General features: G+C 38.7%; 1 long non-coding RNA gene across 1 annotated transcript; it reads left to right on the forward strand.

Annotated features, from left to right (window-relative positions):
• The first annotated feature begins 381 nt into the window (after positions 1 to 381).
• Positions 382 to 18,740, forward strand: LOC108641793. Its single transcript, XR_001922267.1, has 3 exons — positions 382 to 405; positions 14,890 to 14,996; positions 18,701 to 18,740. It is a non-coding gene; the product is annotated as an uncharacterized LOC108641793 (long non-coding RNA).
• Positions 18,741 to 21,954: the final 3,214 nt, after the last annotated feature.

Below are 21,954 nucleotides of genomic sequence, written 5' to 3' on the forward strand. Positions count from 1 at the left end.
CCAGCTTCCAGTCCCACATATACCAATGTCTAAATGCAGACATATATGTGCACACATTTATATATGGCATGGTGATGGAAGTGTCAGTTTTTATTATGTGACTTGATCTTATAATGTGGGTTCCCTTAGCTAGCATATTGTAGCCTTGTTATTTCTGAAGCAAAGAACTTTGTGTTTATTGCTGATATTTTATCTTTAGTGAGACTGTTATTACAGCTATTCTGATGATCTTTAATGTTTTCAGACTGAACTGCAATTTATACATTTTTTTTTTTTTCTGTAGGCATTTATGACATTTTCCCATGCCTGTGTGACATGGAACTGTCACTTAAATGTCTTGGCAAAACAGTTTGAACTACTGCTCCACCCCAATTAAATACTGAAACATGAACTCTGAACTTTACTGTGAGTAAAATAAATCAATTATAAATTAGCAAGAGGTAGGCTACTGATGAGGGTAAGAGAAATCAGAATGTATAAATATCAGTTACTTGAACTCCATGAAACACACACACACGTCTGCATGTGCACGCACGCATAATGTTAGACTTGATCTGGACTTTTTCCTTCTGGCTTCATTAATCAACTAGCCAGTTAATCTGAAATATTTCACGTCAGCTTCACAGATCTGTTTTATGTATATACATTTTTAAGCTTTTATTTTGTTTGAGGTTTTTTAATATTACTTGGCTTGCCCTTCCATTATTCTTGAACGTTTAAGGTTTGGAAAAAAGTAAATTACAGACCCCCATGGACTGATGTAACACAAGAAGGCAGATGTTTTTCCCTCTTCTCAGGTCACACATTGTTTTTAAACTGAATGCACTGAGTCCAATAAAATGCTTTATACAAAATACCAGTTTCATATAGTAGTAGGCATCTCATTCTGCAGCCATGTTTACTGTATGTGGAAGTCACAGGCACTTTAAACAAAGAGCTCCTACTTAGTTCCTATTAAGTACTAATTTGAATTGATATAACTTTATCCATGAGGAATATGCATCATAAGTGTCAGAATTGCCTTGGTGAGCATATAAAATTTTCACAAGTTCTCTACCTAGTGGTCTATTAATTTCGCTTTTGATTTATTTATTTTTCCTTTTATTTAAATAACAAACAACTGACTTTTGTAAAGATGCCATACTTTTCAGAAAAGATTTTTTCCATATTGACTTAACAGGTAATTCTACAAAGTGAGTACTCTCTTCACACATTTTCACCATGTGTGAAAAGGGAAACCCTGGCAACTGAGAGAAGAGTGTCACTCCTTAGCACTCTTGCTCTGTGATATGACCTGCTTGTAGGATTTTGTATCAAACTACTGCTGGTTTTGTTTTCTATTTCCTTTTTTTTCCCTTAACCTCTTTAGCATTATCAGGACTACTCTATTCATTATAATTGGATTTTTCTTATTGCTTGGCTTTGTCTTGCAGCAAGACTCAAAGTTCCTAGAAGAGCCACCATAAACACTAATTATATCAATAGAGAGCAATAGAGGCAACAGCCCCAGGCTCATCACACTTGTCCAATTTTAAGGACGTTTCCATGAGATTTTTCCGAGTTTTTGAACTGGTGTCCTTTTATTGCATTTTACTTGTGCAGGATATAAAAGATAAGCATTCCTTCCGTGGATAAATTTTTGGTTGCTGATTATGTACCTGTTACTTTATGCATGCTCCGCTATTTGGCTTGAATTCTGAAGTGAAAGTAAGAGGCTTTTTAGACTGCTAAAGAGTCCCAGGATTGTGGGAGTGCACAGGGAAAGTCAAGATACCAAACACCTGTTTTCACTAAACTTGAGGATGTTGGGTAGGTCAAGAGGAGAGCTGTGGGTTAGCTCATTCCACTGTAAAGCAATGAAAGCCATAAAATATTATGAGCAAAAAGCCACCTGTTTTTGAATTAGTGCTTGCCATCTACCTTTGTGGTTTAAATTGAAAGTTCAGTATCTAGACAGCCTGTGTTCCTTTTGCTCTGACACAGTGTATCAATTTATACAGTGCCTTCCCAATCAGCTCCATCTCAAAGCTCTTTGCAAAACATAAAAGCAGGTGCACATATGCATCCCTTCCTCTCCCAGGCACTGCACTCTAACAGGAAAGCAACTTTTCTGTTAACAAAGCGTAAAAATCAGACAAGTGTCAGAAACTACATTCAATACCAAAGTACTAGAGACAAATTTCAGAAAGATAAATGCATCATGGTGGATGGCTGCAAGACCATTCCTTGATTTTCTTCAGGTGCTGTATTCTACAAAAGTAAATGCTTTCCAAACAGCTCTCCTCTGACAGCTTCATAGTCCTTTGTTGAACAGAAAACCTGATGGTCTGTGATATTGGTTTGTTCAGATTTAAAACTTACATGTGGAAGAAGAGCCATGAACCTGACAAGAGTACTCTGTAGTCTGAAGGGGCAAGGCCTCACTATCCCATTATTACCTTGACCAAAAGATAGCTGGCTGAAGGCAAGCAAATCAGCTTTGAGAGAATTTTATCACGACATGCCTCAGGAGGTGGTAACCTTGGCAGATTTATTCTGTCCTCCTCTAAAGGTAATGTCAGTGCAGCTGATCTCAGGGACTAAATGCCATACAGGTATTTTTTTTCAGGCTTCAGTGTGTGTCTTTTGACTCTTGTTCTAAAAAATGCTCGCTGTTGTTGATCTCAATGATCCCTCTGTGCCTGTTTCTGCTTGTGGCGTGGGCTATTCAGTCTGTTGTATTTGCTTAGTGTGAATGCAGTTCAGAGAACTCTGAAGGATGAGGCTAGCGTGGCCACGTTATGCTCTCAGGAAAAGCTTTTTTCATTAAGTCCGTGGCTTTTAGAATATTTGGAGCAATGTTTTTTGCTGTTATTAATTTACCTATGACACTTAAGTGAGAGTTATGCTCATCCTCCCCTTCCCACGCTGTCAATGAAGAGAGAATCCTTGGGGCAGTGATTCAGGTATCACATAGTCTGAAGAATCATTTCTGGAGATGCTTCTTTTCTCTTCACAGACAGCTTTTCTAGCAAGTGTGCAGCAAAGCTCAGGCCAGGGTCCCTTTTAATACTTTGTTGAGAAAGAGATGTGAGCATAAGGCTCTCCATCATCCTGAGTCACATCGGTGCGTCTCTGCCACTACATCTAATGAAGCCCTAACATCCAGAGGTGCAGCTTTTGTAAGTACTCTAAATAGGTAGCACTCTACCATTTTTGGTGCAGATGACAAAGTCTAAAACCACAGCTTACCCCCCAGAGGAGGGCATTGAAAATACAGGTCTGTGAAAGTGTCCTAGTTACAGAGGCTGGGACTGGTTTATCACTATTTGAGTATAACCAAAACTCTGTATTCTACACCCTCTATGTAATTTCTGGTGGACTGTTAATAAATAGATTGTTTGCAGCAGCTGCCCAGGGCACACCTGACACCTCAAGCTACAAGCTGGGTGTTAAAGAAACCCTATGAAGCAGGGGAGTGTTCTTTTGTTTTCACATCAATGGCTCAGCTGTGATAACTCCCCTCTGGAAAGGCATTAACACCTTCACACCCAGCCTGAGGGGTCATTGCTGCTAATGGGCCACAATGGACTGGCATAATAGGCAGCTGCAACACCCAGACCATCAAAAGATTCCAAAAATATCTGATGACTCACAGAGTTAGATCACCCATTGTGAAACTCCCAGCCCTGGGGGAGGTACTAGGCATTCCCACCTGAACTTGAGCATATATAAAGTTCGGGTTTGGGGATTTCTGGTACCACTTGTTGGATCCAGAGGAGGACCAGAACTTCAACAGGACTGCAACTGCCACTCTTGGCAAGACTGCAATCGTTACTTCAACAGGACTGTGATCATCCTCTGGACCAAAAGCTTTTTCTTTTCTTTTACTTTGCACCCAGGGGGACTCTGTGGTGCTCAGCACAGGGGCTGGTGAACATTGTTCTGTTCTTGTCCCAGGGTGTTGGGTTATACATCTGTCTTTGGGGTTAAAATCAGTTTTCTCTGTATAATTTTATTTATTGTAGTCTTTTTAGTAGATTGTATCTCTGACTTGTAATCTCTTGAGTTGGGTTCATTTCTCCTGCTGGTTTACTTTTAAATCAGCACAGAAGAATGCAGGTTTCTGCAGTGGTTCATGTGCTCCCTGGCAGAGGTTGTTGTGAACAGGCTGATTGTTCAGCCCCACAAGAAAGTTTGCACATAGTGTACAAGGTTCTTGTCACTCACCTTCTGTTGGATGTGAGAAAGGAGCTTTATCTGTAGTAAGGAAAAAAATTATGCAATATGGTATGTTGGGTGCAAGGAATAGCCATATGCAGTTCAGGCTTGTTCTATGTCATCTTTACAGTTAACACACATTTGGCAAGCAGTACAAAATGCCCAGGAGAACTTCAGCTTGCCTGTGTTTCAATGGGTAGATATTTTCACATTTCTCTGTGGTTTTGTTTGTATTAAAAAATATTGTCCAAAGCAAAATATTCTTTCAGATAATGCTATAAATTTTAGTCTAGCTCTGATTCTTATTTGTTAGCTCTGGCTTATTTAAACTCCTGGATCAAGTAAGAGAAGTTTAGTTTTGCAAGCAAAGGAAACAAAAAGTAATGGCTAAGAATGTTAGAAAAATGGAAACAAGTCATCTGAGTCTCCACAAGAACTACACACAGATTAACTGATGGATTTTAATGCCAGTATTTCAAAGTTAGCTTGTATGACTTTTATTAGAAAAACTTTAGAAAACCCTTAAAAAAATTGTTAAAAGATTAATGAAGTGGTTACTTGATTTAGTATTCATACAGGCTGCTATTTACCAAAAGAAAAACCTCATATTCTGCCCTGCATACTCCAAATCCACTTCCTCAGTTTCTGAGCTCGTGCTATCAACCATTTCTAAAGCTCTGTGGTAGCACCATTAATAATCCTTTTGATATTCTTTTCTCTAATAAACATAAATCATCGACAACTCATTTGGTATTAGCATGGATGCCATAAGTCTTTCTGTGGTATTCCATCCCTTTATAGAAACAGTCAGTTATGTGGATCTGACTAAAATTCAAGCAACAACACTGCTGTGGATGAAAACTTGAAGGAATCTCATTTTATGTTATGAATATGGGTGCTGCTAGATTGTCTAGATTGTGGCAAGTGGGACCATGAGGGAGACACAAGACTGATTCCTGCCTCCTCTGAGCTTGGAGAGGGCTCGCTGTAGCATCCAAGGAACCTAGTGGGGCTCCAGGTGTCAGGCCCAGGGTGCAAGCCCTCCTGCACACAAAGGCAAGTCCAGCCTAGCTGGTCCTGTTGTTTTGCTCGTCTCAGCACAAAGTTCTGGGCAGTGGAGACCTGGGCACTGTCATCAGGGAGTCACTGCTGCCTTTTGGCTACTCAAGTCAGCAGTGGCAAAGGTGTCTGCCATCACAGATGGAGGTGCTGGCCACAGAGCTGGGCTGCTGCTGTCAGGTCTTTTTTTCTTGTAAAGCTTCATCTCTCAGAGCTGAGATGATATATGAGAATTGTGTCTCTGATACTATCAGGACTTCAACTTTTGCTGTGAAGGACTTCTGCTTTTCCAGGCCTGGAAGTAGAAAGAGGAGCAAGAAGGTCCTCCTCAGATGGCTTTTCAGCTAGCGTAAATTGCTGTTGTTCTATGGCAGTCCAAGGATAATTTCCACAAGTGAGGGTTTGCTTGTTTTGGCTTTTAAACAGACCTCCTAATTAATCTCAGTTGGAACTCTGCTTGTATTTCATAGCATGGGGCAGTGCCAGGCATGTGGTAGCTGGGCAAAGGAGGATAAGCCCTTCATACTCTGCTCTTCCAGTTCTGCGCTCCGAATTTACCTGCTCACAGCAGCATTTCTCCAGCTGTGGGGACAGGTGAGGTGATGGGCAAATATGTCTGCAGTATCACAGCATATTCATTGCCTTTGGCAGGTGGAAAAAAAGCAGGATTGAAAAATTTAGTGAGGTCAACAGGGGCAGAGTTTCCCTATTTTAACTTTGAATTTGGCTTAGTGTATGGATCTGCAAACTGTGATTGTTGGTCCTTATAGTGAAAACAAAGCACTGACATAGATGAGAAAAGGGAGATAAAATTATGGTATTACTTTAGCCTAGTATCGACCATAAAGATGAATTAAAGAAAAAAACAGAATGACTCATTTAACGTGGCAAAATAGAAACCCTTCTCTTAAACTTTATTGAACATACACACTTCTCCATAACCACGTCAAAAAATAAAGCCAGTGTTGAAATTGCTGAGGGGCAATTTAAACTTTGTTCTTGATTAAAAACATGACTTTATATCAAAATTTTAAGTAAGGTTTTGCTTATTCATTTTGGGTTTGTTTTTGGAGGATTAGTTATGTGCAGTTAGACTGGGGAAGCGGAAGGCAGACTGGTTTATAAGCTTCACATGACTGACTATTTTTTTTCATACAGTTGGCTATTATTTTGGCAATAATTGCAAATGGTCTTTGCACTGCAAAGGTATAAAATGTCAAATTCTCGACATCTATTCAAAGTAAAGAAATATGCCAACTTCTTAATGAGTCCAAATATTGGTCTGCATGATGTGATTGAGGTAAATTACACCCTTTTAGGACACAAACAATAGTAATAATTTAATTTTTTCCTTTAGCCTTTTAACTCTGGTTAAATGTTTTTTCCCAAACAGCTTCTTTTAATATCTTTGATTTGCAGTATTTCTACTGATGCCAATTGTTCTGCTGAAGTTTTTCAAAGGATATAAACCGCAGTGGTTTGTTCATTGCACAAGATGCCTACAGATTTCTTTTTGTCTGTAACTGTGCTGTATGATTTTTATGTGAAATTGATTCTGTACAACTGTAACTAATAGGATTTTCCTGGAAACAATCAGAACATCTTGTACCAATGTTTACAATAAATATATAAGAAGAAATTGATAGCTATCTAACAGTTTCCAGGAAGGTGGAAATTAGAACGAAGCCAACCTCTGAATGTTTTTCAAAGAGAAAGATTGGGGTTTATTTTATTTCTATTGAAACTTGTCATGTTATTTGAATTCCCTTGATATTTTTTCATACTTCAGAGCCTTTTTTAACATTGTCCATCCATTGAACATGCTGGCCTTACATGGTGCCTGGAAAATGTTAATTGAGCAATCCTGAGTTTAACCCTTCCTTCAAATACTTTGTAAAAATACAGCTGTTAATAACGTTTATTTGGCTTCAATTTAGATATGAAAAAATCCATTTCAGGAGGTTACTGAAAAAAGCTTTAGACTTAATATGTGTTCCCCACATATTAAGAGCAATGGCATGTGCTGTAAAGAATAAAAACCACAACACACAGACATCAGTCCTCATGGGCTAATGGAAATCTAGACCTGATTAAAAACCCATTTCAGGACTTTTTTATTGCAGGGGTGGGTTTGATAGCTGTCAGTGTACAGGAAAATAGCACATCTGGAATCTTACTGTGTACTTGTGCTGGCTGGTATAACTCAACCTGTGTGTCAGATTTTTTTTTTTTAATAGCCAAGATTTATTTGGTTTCTATTAATTTTTTAAAAGTCTTTGGTAAGTATGCTTATTAAGTACTAAATTTTTACCCTACACAAATTGAAAGCTATATTTTAGTAGTGAGCAGTTTCCTTTTTAGAAAAGTAAGAAAGGCAAATGCTTTAGTAATGTAGAGAATTATTTGATTATAAATGTAGTCCCTTGGTTTCACAGGGATGACAATTTTGCAGCTTGTTTAATGGAAGTTGCATTTTTCTTATGAATTTTCTATCTATTATGGGAAGTCTAAAAGGAGATATTAAACAAGTAGTAGACTCTGACTACTATTATATCACGAATTATTTTCCCATTAAGAAAATGTATATGCCTAGGAAATTGTAAATATTGTTCAAAAAAACTCTTGGATTTGCTTGTAAAACCTGAAACTTCAGTAGAGGATTTTTTTCCTAAGCAATGTCTTGGAGAAAATTGAACAGTCAGCTACAGATCAAGAACTTTATTACTGTTTTAGTTGCAGAACTAACCATAATATTAATTAAATAATTATATTTGTGATCATCCTTAAGTTAAAAGCAAGAAGAGAGCAATAAAAGTGTTTTGATGGTCCCCCACAGCCCGAGATTTATTGTCTAGTAAAATTTTAATAGTGCAGTTTCAGAACTCTTTTATTTTAATTGCTCTAGAGATTTGCATAGCTGAAATATTTAATATATTTTCATATATTCAAATCATGGTCTTAAATCAACAATGACATGGATGTTGCCTGGTTCGTCCTAAAAATCTCCAAAGATTGAACTGTGCTTATGAGTTATTAATGTTTTGGCTGGCTTACTCCACAGTGTCATTTTAGTCCTGTTCCACTTGGCAAAACCGTGATATTTTAAAGTTCTTACAGGTTAAAGGTACCAGGGGAAACTGTAAGTCTTCAATGGGAAAAGAGCCAGATGGAGATAAATTTTAATCACATTCTATTAGCTTCAAGGTGGCAATGATTTTGAAGAAAATTATGTATTATTTATTCGATTTATATACAGTATAGGTGGACACGCATTTAGATGTCATTCCAATGTTAAAAATGAATAGTTATAAAAGTCATAATAAAGGACCTTTAGAATGTCACTACAAAGTGCCCAGAAAAGTTCAGCCAATTTATTTTGGCTGAGGTGGAGAAAGAAAAGTATGACTTTCTGGGACAGAGTCACCCATAGGAGCAATCATTCATCAAATAGTCATAATCTTGACACAGCAGTGTCCATCAATTTTATTTTCACCAAAGTCAAGTGAAATACTTGCACATTAGTTATCTGTGAATTTTCTATGATCCCCTAATTTTGCTCCCAAATACGCCAGTATTTTCAATTTTTTAAAGGCTTTAGAGCAGGGTTCAGTAGTGAGTTGTCAGATAATTATTTATGTTTTAGAAAACGTACTGTGTGCATTTCCCAATATCTTAGAAAGTATTATGCATGAGAAGCAAACTGTACTTGTCAAAATATATGAGCAAAGCATATGTAATTAAGGAAGGGTCTGGCTTTTGCTTTTCTTATTAAACTGCAATTTTCAGAAGTATTTGATTTTAGAATCCTGTGATTCCTGGGTGGTCAGTGAGAGATATTCTGGGCATTTATTTTTCTCTGAAAAGCCAGAAGTTTGACAATTCTGGCTTTTACTGGGCTCTAACCTGGGCTCTTGCCCTAGGTGCCTACCTTCTTTTCCTGATTAGTCAAAGAAGTGTAAAGCTAGGGGCAGAAAATGTTAATAAGCAAAGTCTGCTTTGCCAGACAAGGTTCCTCGCATGCCCATATTATAAGCCTCTAATCAAACTGAGAAAGGTATGAAGTTAATGGCAGGATTGAGGACTGGTAAGGACAGGAGTCTGCAGTTAGAAGTTATTGAGAGGTACCATTTTTTTTAATCTTGTGTAACATGGGACTTCTCTGATTTTGACAAGTAACAACATTTTGTAGTATAGTTTTGCATTGTTTTGTTGCAAAGGGCCAATCCATAGCGCCTCCTTTTTTAATTTCAAAATGAACTGAAACTAAAATAGGCTGTACACAACAGGAGGTGTGCTCCACAGAATTTCTTCAAAGTACAGATGGATCAAGGATTGTGGATTAATAGACCAAGGATTACTGGACCGAGGATTATGTTTTTGAGACGCGCTCCCCATCAAAACATTGCTGGTATAACGTTGGGTATGTTGGCTTGTGCTTATCTGGACAAGAGCAGCTACTTCAAAATGAGCCAGTTTTGCTCCACAGACCACAGTGAGTGTAGCTGTCTGAATGCAGTCCTGGTAGGTTTATGAGGCACAGGAGAGTAGGTGCAGGTGTGGGACGAGTGATCTGAGCTCAATAATCTGGTGGGAAATAGAGTCATCCAGCTCTTGTGCAGCATCATGCTCCCAGGTATGCACAAGCATCAGCAGGTGTTTTTGGTAGAAAAGCCTCATGCTGGGTGTGATCTTTATCACTGGTGAATGTCACTCAGTGGGCTGCTGGTCATTAATAGATCAGAACTGCATTACCTTTATTCATGTTATAACTCTGTGGTGAATGAGCTGGAGTAATTCACCACTGCTTTTGGATGCTTGCAGAGGTCCACCAGGTTTGTTTTCTTTTATATCCAGAAAGTTTAAATTTGGCAGTGCTTGCATGAATGGAAAATTACCGATAAAATTGTGAAAATATCTCCATGAGACTGCAGCTCTTATGTAGATTCCTGAATTTCAAGACAGGACCAGATCTCAACAGTGATCTCTTAGCCATTTCTGCCAACCATTCTCTCATGAAGCTTATAGATCTGAATTCAACCAAGGCTTATTTTTTCAGAAAGACACTTTTGCTATTAAGTCTTCAAGTGACAGAGAATGTATTATGTCAAACAGACTATTTTAGTGCTAATTTACCTACCAAGGAAGAATGCACATTACTTTTACCCTGATTTTGTCTGCTCCAGCCATTGGACTTTTTCATATCCCTGTCTAAAAGCTTGAAGTAGATGTGATGATTTATAAGATGGGAAGTATTTTTGGCATGGATGAGCTAATAGACTCTGATCAAGTCAAGCATTCAAATTACTTTGGATAAGTTTGAATCTATACAGTCTTTCAGGAAAAGACAAGTTTGCCAGACAGAGACCCATTCCTCTAACCCTTTTCTGAACTATTCCCAGTTTCTGAACATCCCTTTTATGCAAGTTGGCTGGAGAGCTCAAGCTCAGAAATGCAGCTTGTCTTATGCTCTTTTAGTACCCAGGGTAATTTACCCTATGATCCTAAGATACCCAGAGTAAAAAATAATTTTCCTTTTAAAAATGATGAGATTTATAAACCTTACAGAGCTCTCTTTCGGGATAGTAATTCTCATCATTTCAGCTGTCACACCAGATTTACTGCAGTCACTTTTTTCTGTAAAAATTATGAAGGAAAGCAATGTCTGCAATTGTTAACATCATTCTGGATATGAAACATCTCGTGTTTCCTAGCAGACTCTAAACAAGAGAGGAGAAAACCTTTGGCAACCCTGAAAACCACGAGCAGAAAGTCGCTTTTCCTGTGTCCCAACATGGAACATTTGAGTGTAAGGGCCAGAACTGCAAGGCCTGCCTGGCAAAATGCAGATGAAAGAAGGAACGTTTTTAACCCCTTCTTGGATGGACCAGGGTTTCTGCTTCTGAAAATGGCATAAGAAGTCCTACAACAGCCATGTCTGTCATCTTATTTGCTCTACCACAACCTGGTAGACATTAGGCATTGGCCTGTTGATGTTAGCTCTGATCATGTTTGAAGACTTATTTATTTTTAGCATTCACAGTAGCTCCATTATTGTACATCTTTATTAAAATTTATATTTTATAGAAACTTTTTCACATTTGTTCTCTATGGAGAAAGATTTTTTTCTGTCTGCTTGGAGTAAGGGAGCTTTCCAGCCACAGACCTCAGAAGACTGAGGAAAGAGGAGTTGGTGCAAATGTCTTGGGGGGTTTTAATCCAACCTGAACTGCAGGTCTCTGTGGGTAAGGAATATTCCTTGTTGAATGGACTATACATAGCAAGGAGGTCTAGTGATATGAGAGTAAAAGCAAAGCCCTCTGCTCCTGTCAGATTTCAGTACACCAAACTTTAGGTCTGGTTAAAGATAATTTTTATAATTTAGTAATTTATCCTCCATGGTTTCTAGTCCTGCTCCCAACTTTGTTTTCCCTTTGCCAGGTGAATATTCTCTAATATAACAAAACCAAAAATAGAGAGTCATCTTAAAAAAAAAAAAAAAAAAGGATACCCCAGTGGAAAAATGGTTCTGCTGGAAATGTTCCATGCTTGTAAGCAAATGTGCAGATTTCTGCTAGAAGAGGGTAATTGTACAAATGCCTCTAATAAGCTGTAGAGTTTGTTTCATTGAGTAGAGATCTGAAAGCTGAAACAAATGAGTCTTTCTTCCAGAAAATATGAGTTTGTGACATTCAAAGCTATTCAAAGCTGGAAAATACTGTCCCTAGATTATAAACAGGGAAATGAAGTGCAGAGATGATTATGTGATTTGCCAAAGATTTCAGAGACTTGTGGAAGAGAGCTTAAGTGTGACAGCACTTCCTAGGAGAAATAATACCTCTAATGTATGTAAGGGTAGTTTAGCTCCTCAATGCCTATGAGTCCTGCACTTCTGCACTTAGTAGCTATGAAAAACATCCAATCAAAATGTCAGCATCTTGTATGTGTTCATTTTTCATAGGTGCAAATGAAAACACCAGATGGAAACCAACATTTTGCTGACCATGGATAGGGTCATTTTAATGACCGTATCAAGCATTCTTTTCCTAGGAGGACATAGATGTACCACTACTTCTCTTAACAGAAAGGGTCACTGAAAGAGTTCAAATGATGGTGCATTTCTAACCACTCTGAGAGAGCTGGCTGCACTAAAATGCTTCCTGGTTTATGTTACCACAAAAATTGTAAAAACAGTTTTACAAGCTGTTGTGCTTTAGTGCAAAGCAAACACATTAAAAACACTTAATGACCATTGCTTTGTGCATCTTCCTGTTAATTTATATAATTTAGTCCTATAAAAGAATCAAGAGTTGTTTGTTTGAGCAGCTTAAGATGTTTATTAATAGTTATTGGTCGTGCTGTACTTGCAACGTGAGCCTAGACAGGAACGCAGAGCTGTAACAGTGCTGTGCTAGCAAGAGAAGTTAACTTTGCATTTGCATAAGCATGTAGGAAATAAACCAGTTATGATACAGCGGAATGCAGTTAGGTTTTTTTCTATGGGATTATAAACTGGAATTTCATATTCTGATGGTCTGCATCCTCAGACCCTGAGCCTAAGGGACCTCACACCTCTATGGTGCCTTCTAAAGCTGCCACAGAAGCCCTCCACATAGCCCACAGGCTATGGAGAGATGCCTCTGCTACTGCAAAAGCAGCAATGCCACAAGTTGGGAAGCACTGTATCCCCCCCTCCGAGATTCAAAAGCATGTGGCAGTGACAGACCCATCACACAGCAACCCCACAGCAATCAGCACCCCATCACTCCACAATCATGTGCTCCACACACACCCAGCAGGCTTCCATCCAGAGCCAATCAAGTGATTGGGGCATGAAAGGGAGTGTGATTGGGGCATGATTGGGCCATAATGGGTGTGATATTGGGGTGTTATTGGGGTGTGATGGGTGCGCAACTGCCACGTGATTTTTGCACGATGGGCATGTGATTGCCATGTGATGAGCACATGATGAGCAAGTGATTGGAATGTGACTTGGGCATGATAACTACACGGTGGGCATGCAAAGGGCATGTGATTGTTGTGTGATTGCTCTGTGACTGGCCCATGATGGGTGCATGGTAGCCACTGGTTCCAATTACAGTTCAAGTCCAGCTGTAAAATTCTATTGGCACCCACATCTTAGGCACAGCTTTCCTGCCTCCCTTCCTGTATCACCAGGTTAATTTGCAGTATATGCAACTGATTTGGCAGATATATGGGTTCCAGAATAACTTGGCATCAGCTACACATATTTCTGGCAATTTTTCAAACTTTTCCATTAGTGTGGATCTCAAAGCTGGTCTCGCTTCATTTGTAAATGCAGTTACTTGCCCAAGTCATGCATGGTGCCCTGTAATAAAGTTATTTCTCCAATAAACTCAGACCTGTTGGAAGACTTTGTGCTGGAACTAATTATGCTTCCTGACATCCACTGAGGAGTGACTCCCAATTTGCATACACTCGCCTTGTATCATAATTCCTGACCTGTCATTGGAACTTGTTCTGTGTATTCTGTACAGTAATGTGGTTTTTCATAATTCATGTAAATTATGAGTTTTGTCATCTGTAGTTTCTTTGTCAGAATATTTCTCTGCTTTTTTTTCATATCTCGTATATGAATGAAATCCAAAGACTCAATAAATGAGGCTTTATGAAGAATGCTGAAAATTTTCTACCATGGGGGTTTAAAAATACACTAAAAAGACACTGTATTTCATGTTTTGAAGTTCCGCTCTAATGGAGAAGAAAGACGATAAAATAGGAGAGGAAGAAAATGGTTGGTGGCAGGAGAAATGTGAAGACATGGTATGAAGGATACTGGGGCACCACTTTCTTTTCTCTCAGCTCCTGCACAGTGCCTATACCCAGTTCTACACATTATAGAGTTACTTTTGGTATGTTAGTGAAGAAAAAAGAAAAAGTGGTGCATAAATTTTAGGCTGTCTTTTTGCAGAGTGCCAATTTCACCACTGTTCTTCTCTTTTTCTTTTATTCTTCTCAGCATCAATCATGTCAGCCAGTATTTACTTTGATAATTCTGCTTTCTTCTGTTATGAGTGACTGGGCTGGGTCCAGTTATGTTGGAATATCTTGTAGAAGCAGGATATGTGAAACTAAGTTTAATCATGACACAATACTTTCTGGTAGCCTAGATTTACTAGGAAAAAACACTGTCCCTACAGTGAGGTTAAATAGGTCTGTAGGTGATATTGCTGGAGCAAAACACTCCCTCTAATTCACTTGCAAGTGCAGCTTGTGATAGGAATGTGATGTGCCAGCTGGATAGAATCCTGCTAGGAATGACTATAAACCCTTTTATTAAACATGATTCAGCTTGTCTTTACTTCCCTCTCCCCTCCACTAGTTTTCTGAATTGCAGTTTCTATCTTCTTTTTTATACAGTAGGAAAAGTAACCCAGATGAAAGCTTTTATTCTTTGCCTTATGAACTTCTTTTCTTAGATCTCCTAAAGGGAAATTGTTCCTGGAAAGTTTGGACAGTTGTTTTGTTTCCCTTAATACTTGCAAACACTAAAACACCGCAGTAAAAGAGAGGTTTGTATTGCCATATACTGTTTGGTGATTTTTTTTCCCCGTTTATGACTTTTCCCTGTCTCTTTCTCCTGTCTTCTAGTGCACAGCTTGTAGAAATACATCACATTTCTGTGGTGCAGCAGAGTGGGAGGCAGAAAATATGAATCTTATTAGCAGTTTGGCCAATGTCTTCCTACGTGAACATGGGTAAGTTATTTATTTCTGCACTGATAATACAGTGATGTTAATCACCTATTTCATGGGGCAAAGGTGGCTGGTCTGTAGCATTCTTGAACTGTTTAAGCAGTTAAGATGGGACTCCCAAAGTACATAAAGTATGACTGTCATGTGTTTGGCTAGCATGGAGATTTCTGGGCAACCTGAAGCTCCTCTGTGGGGCAGAGCAAGTGGCTACAGCTGCTAATGCTCATACCACCCAGATGCCCTGGTATTTTCTGGGAGGCAGCCCAGACCTGCTCTTCAACAGGTACTCAAGTGAGTCATTCTCACGTTCCACCCTGTTAAGATTTTGGTATGAAACATGTAGGATTAGCAAAGTTGGCTATCTCTATTATGTGAAAATAAACAGAAAGGAAAATACGCTGAGCTCGGGTGAGAAAAATTATCAGAGCAAAGAGGGGTGGGAGAGAGCAGGTGCTCCACTCCCTCCCACCAGGTGCAAGTTTATACCTGTATGCCTGTTTAAGCCACACTTTAAAAAGTGCCAGCGATGCGCCAAGCTGGTACCAAATTGCAAATATTAGAATTGATTCATATTATAATGTACCTTTCAGCCACCCTCTTGTTCCCCATATTAAATAAACTGCATGGGTTAAAGAGTGTATTCCTCCCCACAGGTGTCAAAATCTTTGGCTCACTCTGCTCAGTTCCCCTGATCCTATAAATTACACATACTGTGTTAATTTTGGCCTCCTACTGCCTTATTTTCCTACTTGTTGCACAGCTTTACAATGTCAGAAGGGACATATTTTTCCTCCCCTTCCTTCTTGTCTTTCTAGTTGTGCATTTTATTTAACTGGGACTGTAAAATGACAGCATTAGTGGCCAGTCTGGCATGAGCTTCATGTTTTATTTGATAGAAGGCACTACTTACAGTGTAGTGTAAGTTTAGTAAAAAGACATGCTAACCTACTCCTTTGAGTGCAATTCTTCTTTGCAGTGTGTGTAACAAAAAGGTGCACACTTGGAACTGACAGGGGTTAAGAATAGATCTGGCAAAAGTTATTCTTCTCTAGAAAATGAACAGAGAGAGTGAGCAATCTCCAGGCTCACAGGCAGCAGCTGAGCATCACGCTCAGATTCACAGACTGTGCAAAGCCTATGAGACAACCTAGGAATAAGGAAGAGGAGGGAAAGCTTCCTCTTGGTAATCAAGCTATTTCCCAGTTTATTCTGGTTGGGATCACCATCCAGCAAAGTCTCCTGCATGCGGTTTATACACTTACATAGTTCCATTGAGGCAGGTGTGATTTCAGGGTGCTGCCCAATTTATCTTATTTAAAATTCTGTCTGAAGATTCATTGACTTCCAGGACTGGGTCTTTACTGACAATCTTTGGATCATTTAATAAAAATGCATCTTTTCAAAGCAATCGAGATACCAGGTGGAACTCGTAATATGAAATATGGGCCTGTTTTTCCCCAAATTATTTAATATTGAAGATTCTCAATAGTTTTATTACAGTTTCTTGCTGCTAAGCCTTCCTTGCAAACTACAGTGAAGATTAAAGTTTTTTGAAGGTGTATGAACAAGTTCAAAGGTCTTAAAATTGCATTAGTTGGTAGGGTGTAGCTGGTTTACCACAGTTACCAAAACAGTACTTCACTTCCACGCAAACACAACATACAATTAAATGCATTCATCTTGTTCATCAGACTGGAATTGAATCAGCTTACACAGTTTAGCTGTGCTTGATATATGCACATAACATGAAATGGTCTGAAAAAAATCCTGCCAGGACTTTTTTTTTTGGTCTTCTCTCCCCCAGTTTACCAGGAACTGAAACTATAGGGGAGTAATTTAATAAGAATATGGGGGTAAGTAATGGGAATTTAAAGGAAAAGTTATAGTAATTAAGATGTTTTGCTTCTGCTGAAAATCACCTTAACTCCTCATGCAAGATTTCAGCTTTTGCAGGTAGCTTTGTAGGTCTTCATAGTCAGAAACCTGATATTGTCTGTGGCCTTCATGGACAAGAGAGGCAGTATGACATGCTCGCATTCTATCGATTTTCCAGATCTGAGAATGCTAATATTTTTCATATGCAATCATATTGGTGTTTACATTATTTTGGGATTGGAAGTATGTTTTGATGCTTTATGAAGTCTGACATTGCTTGAAAAAACAAATTCTTAATAATTGATTAAAAAGCATAGCTGTACCACTTAATCTGTCTGTGCAAGAGGCATTTTTCCTCTGGGACAGGACTAACCCAGCATTTAGTTAATCAAGTTTTAAAAGCTGTGAATTTAAGCTCTTTGGGATATATACATTACCAATTGCAGGAAGTTGGGAAATAAAAGGAACTTTTCAAATAAAAAGATGTCAATTTAATAGCAAAGGAGCTGAAAACAGATGTTTCACGCAAAGCATAAGAGTTGTGTCATTCCTTTAGGTTTTCAAAGTCACTTCTTGTCAGATGCATTGGTTAAGAGAGAAAATTAATGAGCTGTGTTAAGTTTTATTACACAATCTTCTGATGTGGGAAAGCTTCCCTGCAGGAACAGCTCTGTGCATGGCTTAACTGATTTAGACATGCCTGGTGCAGTATTCTCCAGAATGTGTTGGAGATCAAAGTAGGGAGAGTTATTCAGGTTTTATGGCAAGGTAATTAAAAAAATATGGGGATTATTACATAGAAATCATACTTGCATAAATTTGCTGGTAAAATAAAATCAAATAAACACATTTAAAAAATGAGATCAGGAAAATCAGCCACATTTTTTTACCATTAGAGATGCAAATCTGCACCCTGAAGTCTACACAGTTGGCTTCTTTCTTCCACTGCAGAGAGTTTGGCCCAGTTCCATTTTAGTGGTGTTTTCATTTACTTAAAAAAAAAAAAAAGCATACTAAGCATACCGAGCTCTCCTGTTTTGTGACAGTGTGAAGATGGGCACTTTATACCAGGCACAAAGTGGTCCCAGGTAGAGCAGTCACAAGACTTCCCCTGGTTTCTGAGGTGATTTCATCTGAAAATCCCTTTTCATAGAAGAATCTTGTGTCTGAACATTTGTTAATATCTGTTACAGTACAGACTGTGAGTGAAGAGAAGGTTTGGACCAATAACTTCTGGATAAAGGGTAAAAAAATCCCTAGAAAACTGCAAAGACTTTCTCGGGTACTTCTACAGGATTTCTGAGGGGAGTGCATACAAGCTCAAGAGAGACTGTGTTTATCCTTTCTGGCCATGTACAGGAGAAGTGGATGCATGCACTATACTCCAAATAGGGGCTCAGAAATTCCAATCTAGAAAGAGGGAGAGATGATATGTTCTAAATGTTGAAGTGCTGATTGTGAAATGCAGAAAACATTTCTCTCTGGCTGGGAGAGAAATGAAGTAGATGATTGTGAAACTTCTGTTTAATCAGAGAGCTTCCACATTCCTGTCACATAAATATGCAGAAAGGATAAAGCTTATAGCTTCAGCTGTCCTGAATGCAGTGATACCATATGATGACAGAACACACATGCATATGCCTCTATAAACATATACACAGTTGAAGTCGAAACATATAATACTGTCAGGACTGAGCTTTCTCTCTCTGAGGGTGTGCATATGACTTCTTTGGTCTAATTGGGTTTAAGACTCTATGTGTGTGCGTATATGCAAGAGATGTAAAATAGAAGTATAGTAGCTTTTGATGTGAAATAAAATTTTCTTGTACCAGCTACAGGTTCCTGAGAGACTACATGTGAGGATCACACTGAAACCTATGCAGTTGAAGCACTGGCAACAGAATAACACACTTGGCTGTCATTTTTCCAGTCTTCTCTGCTGCAGTCTTAAATTTCATGAAAGAGGAGCTATTGACTAGTAACTCCACAAAGATGAAATGGTTTAATTTGGACAAGGAAAACCTATATGAAGTTTCAGGTAAAAATTCCCCCATGCTTTGCTCTTCTGGGTGATGAAAGAATTTCCTGAAGGAACTAAAGAAACCACCCAACAATGTCAAATTGTCTGAAGGTACTTGATTGTGAAATGCTGGACATCTTAAGCTTGTCCCAGTGTTTGGCATGGTGGGTCTCTTCCACTTCTAACCTCTTTCAAAGAATCAATACATACTGCATCTAATAATGATAATGAGTATGTATTAAAGAGCTGGAAGCTTATGGGCAGATCTGAAAATATTGCAGAACTTAGTTGATCTTCATGCTCCCTGGGTATGCATGGCTGTTAATCACATGTGTGCAATCTTGAAGACAAGGACCAGAAAACTCATTGAGATTTTGAAACGACAATAATATAAAGCCAGTTGCAAGATTTAATATAAAAATCTGAGCAGTAAAGAATTCTGTGATGTATCTGGTTCTTGTTTGATGTACTTCTACTGACACAGTTAATATAGTGTTTGCAGTGCACACATAAAGCAGATATGCCCAGATTCCTCTCTAAAGAGTTAAATTATTTTATAGTCATGCATGCTATCTTTCCTGTTACTTTGCCCCCACAATTTCTATAGGCTGTATTTATTTTACGTAAGTTGTTCTTAACAGCTTTCAACATAATTTGTTTTAATATAATGGTAGAGATCGATGGTTATAAAGAAGGCTATAAAGATTCTTCTAGGAAATTTCTGTGTATGAGGGAAGTCCTTCTTTTTGGGGATTACCAAACTTTGAGAAAAATAATCCTCAAATGAGGTATTCAGACACATACTTTCTATTCTCAGGTGTTAATGACTGTGTATTGCACTACAAGAGAATAAAAATCACCCTCCTATACATCAGTCAAAGTTTTCAAAATATTTCAGCCTCCCCCCACGGAGAATTGAAGTAGTATCTAAGTCTTTCTAAAGGCTGGTGCCAGCCCTTCAGACATAAGGTTTAATTTTAGCCTTACTTATTTTGTATGCTTGAAAATATCAGTCAGCTGAAGATTTTCATGCCTTTTCTACAGACATGCTCCACGCAGGTGTGAATGTTTTCTGCAAGATCTGCAGAAAGACAGGGACATACAAAGCCTATTGTACAGGCTGTCATGTCCGGCCAAGGTCAGTCTGACTCGAGTGTTCAGGATGCTTAGAACAATAGCCTCATTATTATCTGAGTCATCACAGTGACTGCAAGCCTTAGGAAAAACTTAGCTGAGAAGTTAATTTGTGTTTGGGTTGGTTGGTACATATATGCTCTCCACTTGCATCTTCAAGTGGTTTGTTTCATAAGTAATGTGTTGATACCGGGTCCCAGAGCTGCTGCTGCTGCTGCTGGTTGTTTCTCCCCTTCATGGTTCCCTTGCTGCCTTCCTGATCCACTGTGGGAAAAAGGCAGTATGTTGAGAACATCCTCCATCAAACCCTCTGCTCTACTGGAGGGACTGAGGAGAGACTGGGGAGAATATGGACTGGCAAACTCTTGACTGTGTCTCTGTTTCTCCAGGGCTTCTGGGGAGGAAGATGCTGAGTCTCAGCACAGAGTACAAATTCCTTGCCTCTCTGTGCTGCTCTGTGCTTGCTTTTCCAGGCAAAGTAAAACACTCTAGAACTATGCAGCAATCCCTTATGGTCAGCATGCCATCTGCTGCTCTCCTTCAGCAGGGAGCTCTGGGGACTACAGGCCAGGAGCCAGTGGTGGCCTTGGCATTAGGCCCTTGAGATGCCTGCATGCTGGTGGAGTCCTAGCAGACCTTTCTTCCCCAAATCAACATGAACCCTCACTGCAGCTGTGTTAAGGTCAATGACTGGACAAGGCTGACTCTAAGCAGCTGGCTACTCAACATCATTATTTCTCCCTTTGTAAAATGGCATCATCCTTTGCAAATTCCTTGAAATTCTTATCTAGAAGTTGCCTTAAAAATTGGAACATTATTACTATACTAGGTTACTGTGGAACTAGAAAAAAATTTACCCTGAACTTTTTCTCATATGTGTTTATGACTAGAAGGCAGACAGAAGGGGCCTGTATCTAGACAGACTCATAAGAGTGTTTCTCAAAGCAAAAATCATTCCAGAGGCTCACTAGTTCTATCTTCCCTATTTGGAAGAGACTCTGTTATAAGCCAAATTACAGCAATTAGGCCATTTATGGCTAGAATTTTTTATTTGCTCGCTAACATCAGTGTCAGCAGGAGAACGATCACTGGAGGTGATGCTCTCAAATGTGTAACAGTAACAGTGATGAAAGATTTTAAAGGGGAAACAGGACCCTATATAACCTGCTTATTCTGATTCTAAAAGGATCAAATAAAGTCTGAAACTGTCTCTGAACTGTTGGGATGATTTTGTGACAAGATACATGGCTTGGGCAATCTGACTATGGGCCGACTGTGTCTCATATCTCCTTGAAGGGATATTTGCTCTTTGTCAGTTTTTCCTTTGGGATTGCACCATCTTTTGTGTTCAGCTATCTACATGGATGAGATTTTAATAGGTTCTTATATGAAGCAGTGCAATTTAATGATTTTGCCTAACTAGAGGTATATCAGTTTATTTCAAGCAAGGGCATGCCTTTCTGACAAAGATCTCTCTAATCCATTGAATATGTTGTGTTAATGCTTGTTGATTTTTTGATGAGTGTAATGATTTGGTAATTATCTTTAAATGCTTTCTCTTCTGAGTGTGCAGCATTTAAGGTACGGTTTTATTGATTAAATGATGGCATATACTTATGTTACAGCAGTGCATTCCTGTACGAGGATATCTTCCTGTAAATCTTCTTCATTTATAAATTAGATGCACCATGTATTCAAGCATGGCATCAGTTAAGCTGTCATGCACTGAGAACTTTGCTGACCCAGTCCTGATACAAGTGTCCAAACAGGTATGTAAAACTGTGCATTGAGATGTTCAATACAAATTCACTTAAATCAGCAAAGCTGCTGTAAGAGTAGGAAATATTTTTTCAATTTTTTAGTAAATATTGTTGAAAGTGAGTGATTTTGAATGGAATTTTTGTTGTTATCAGGGCTGATATTGTAGAAATA

The sequence above is a fragment of the Manacus vitellinus genome, unplaced genomic scaffold, assembly GCF_001715985.3.
Source record: "Manacus vitellinus isolate BGI_N305 unplaced genomic scaffold, ASM171598v3 scaffold_8_pilon, whole genome shotgun sequence".
NCBI lineage: Eukaryota > Metazoa > Chordata > Aves > Passeriformes > Pipridae > Manacus > Manacus vitellinus.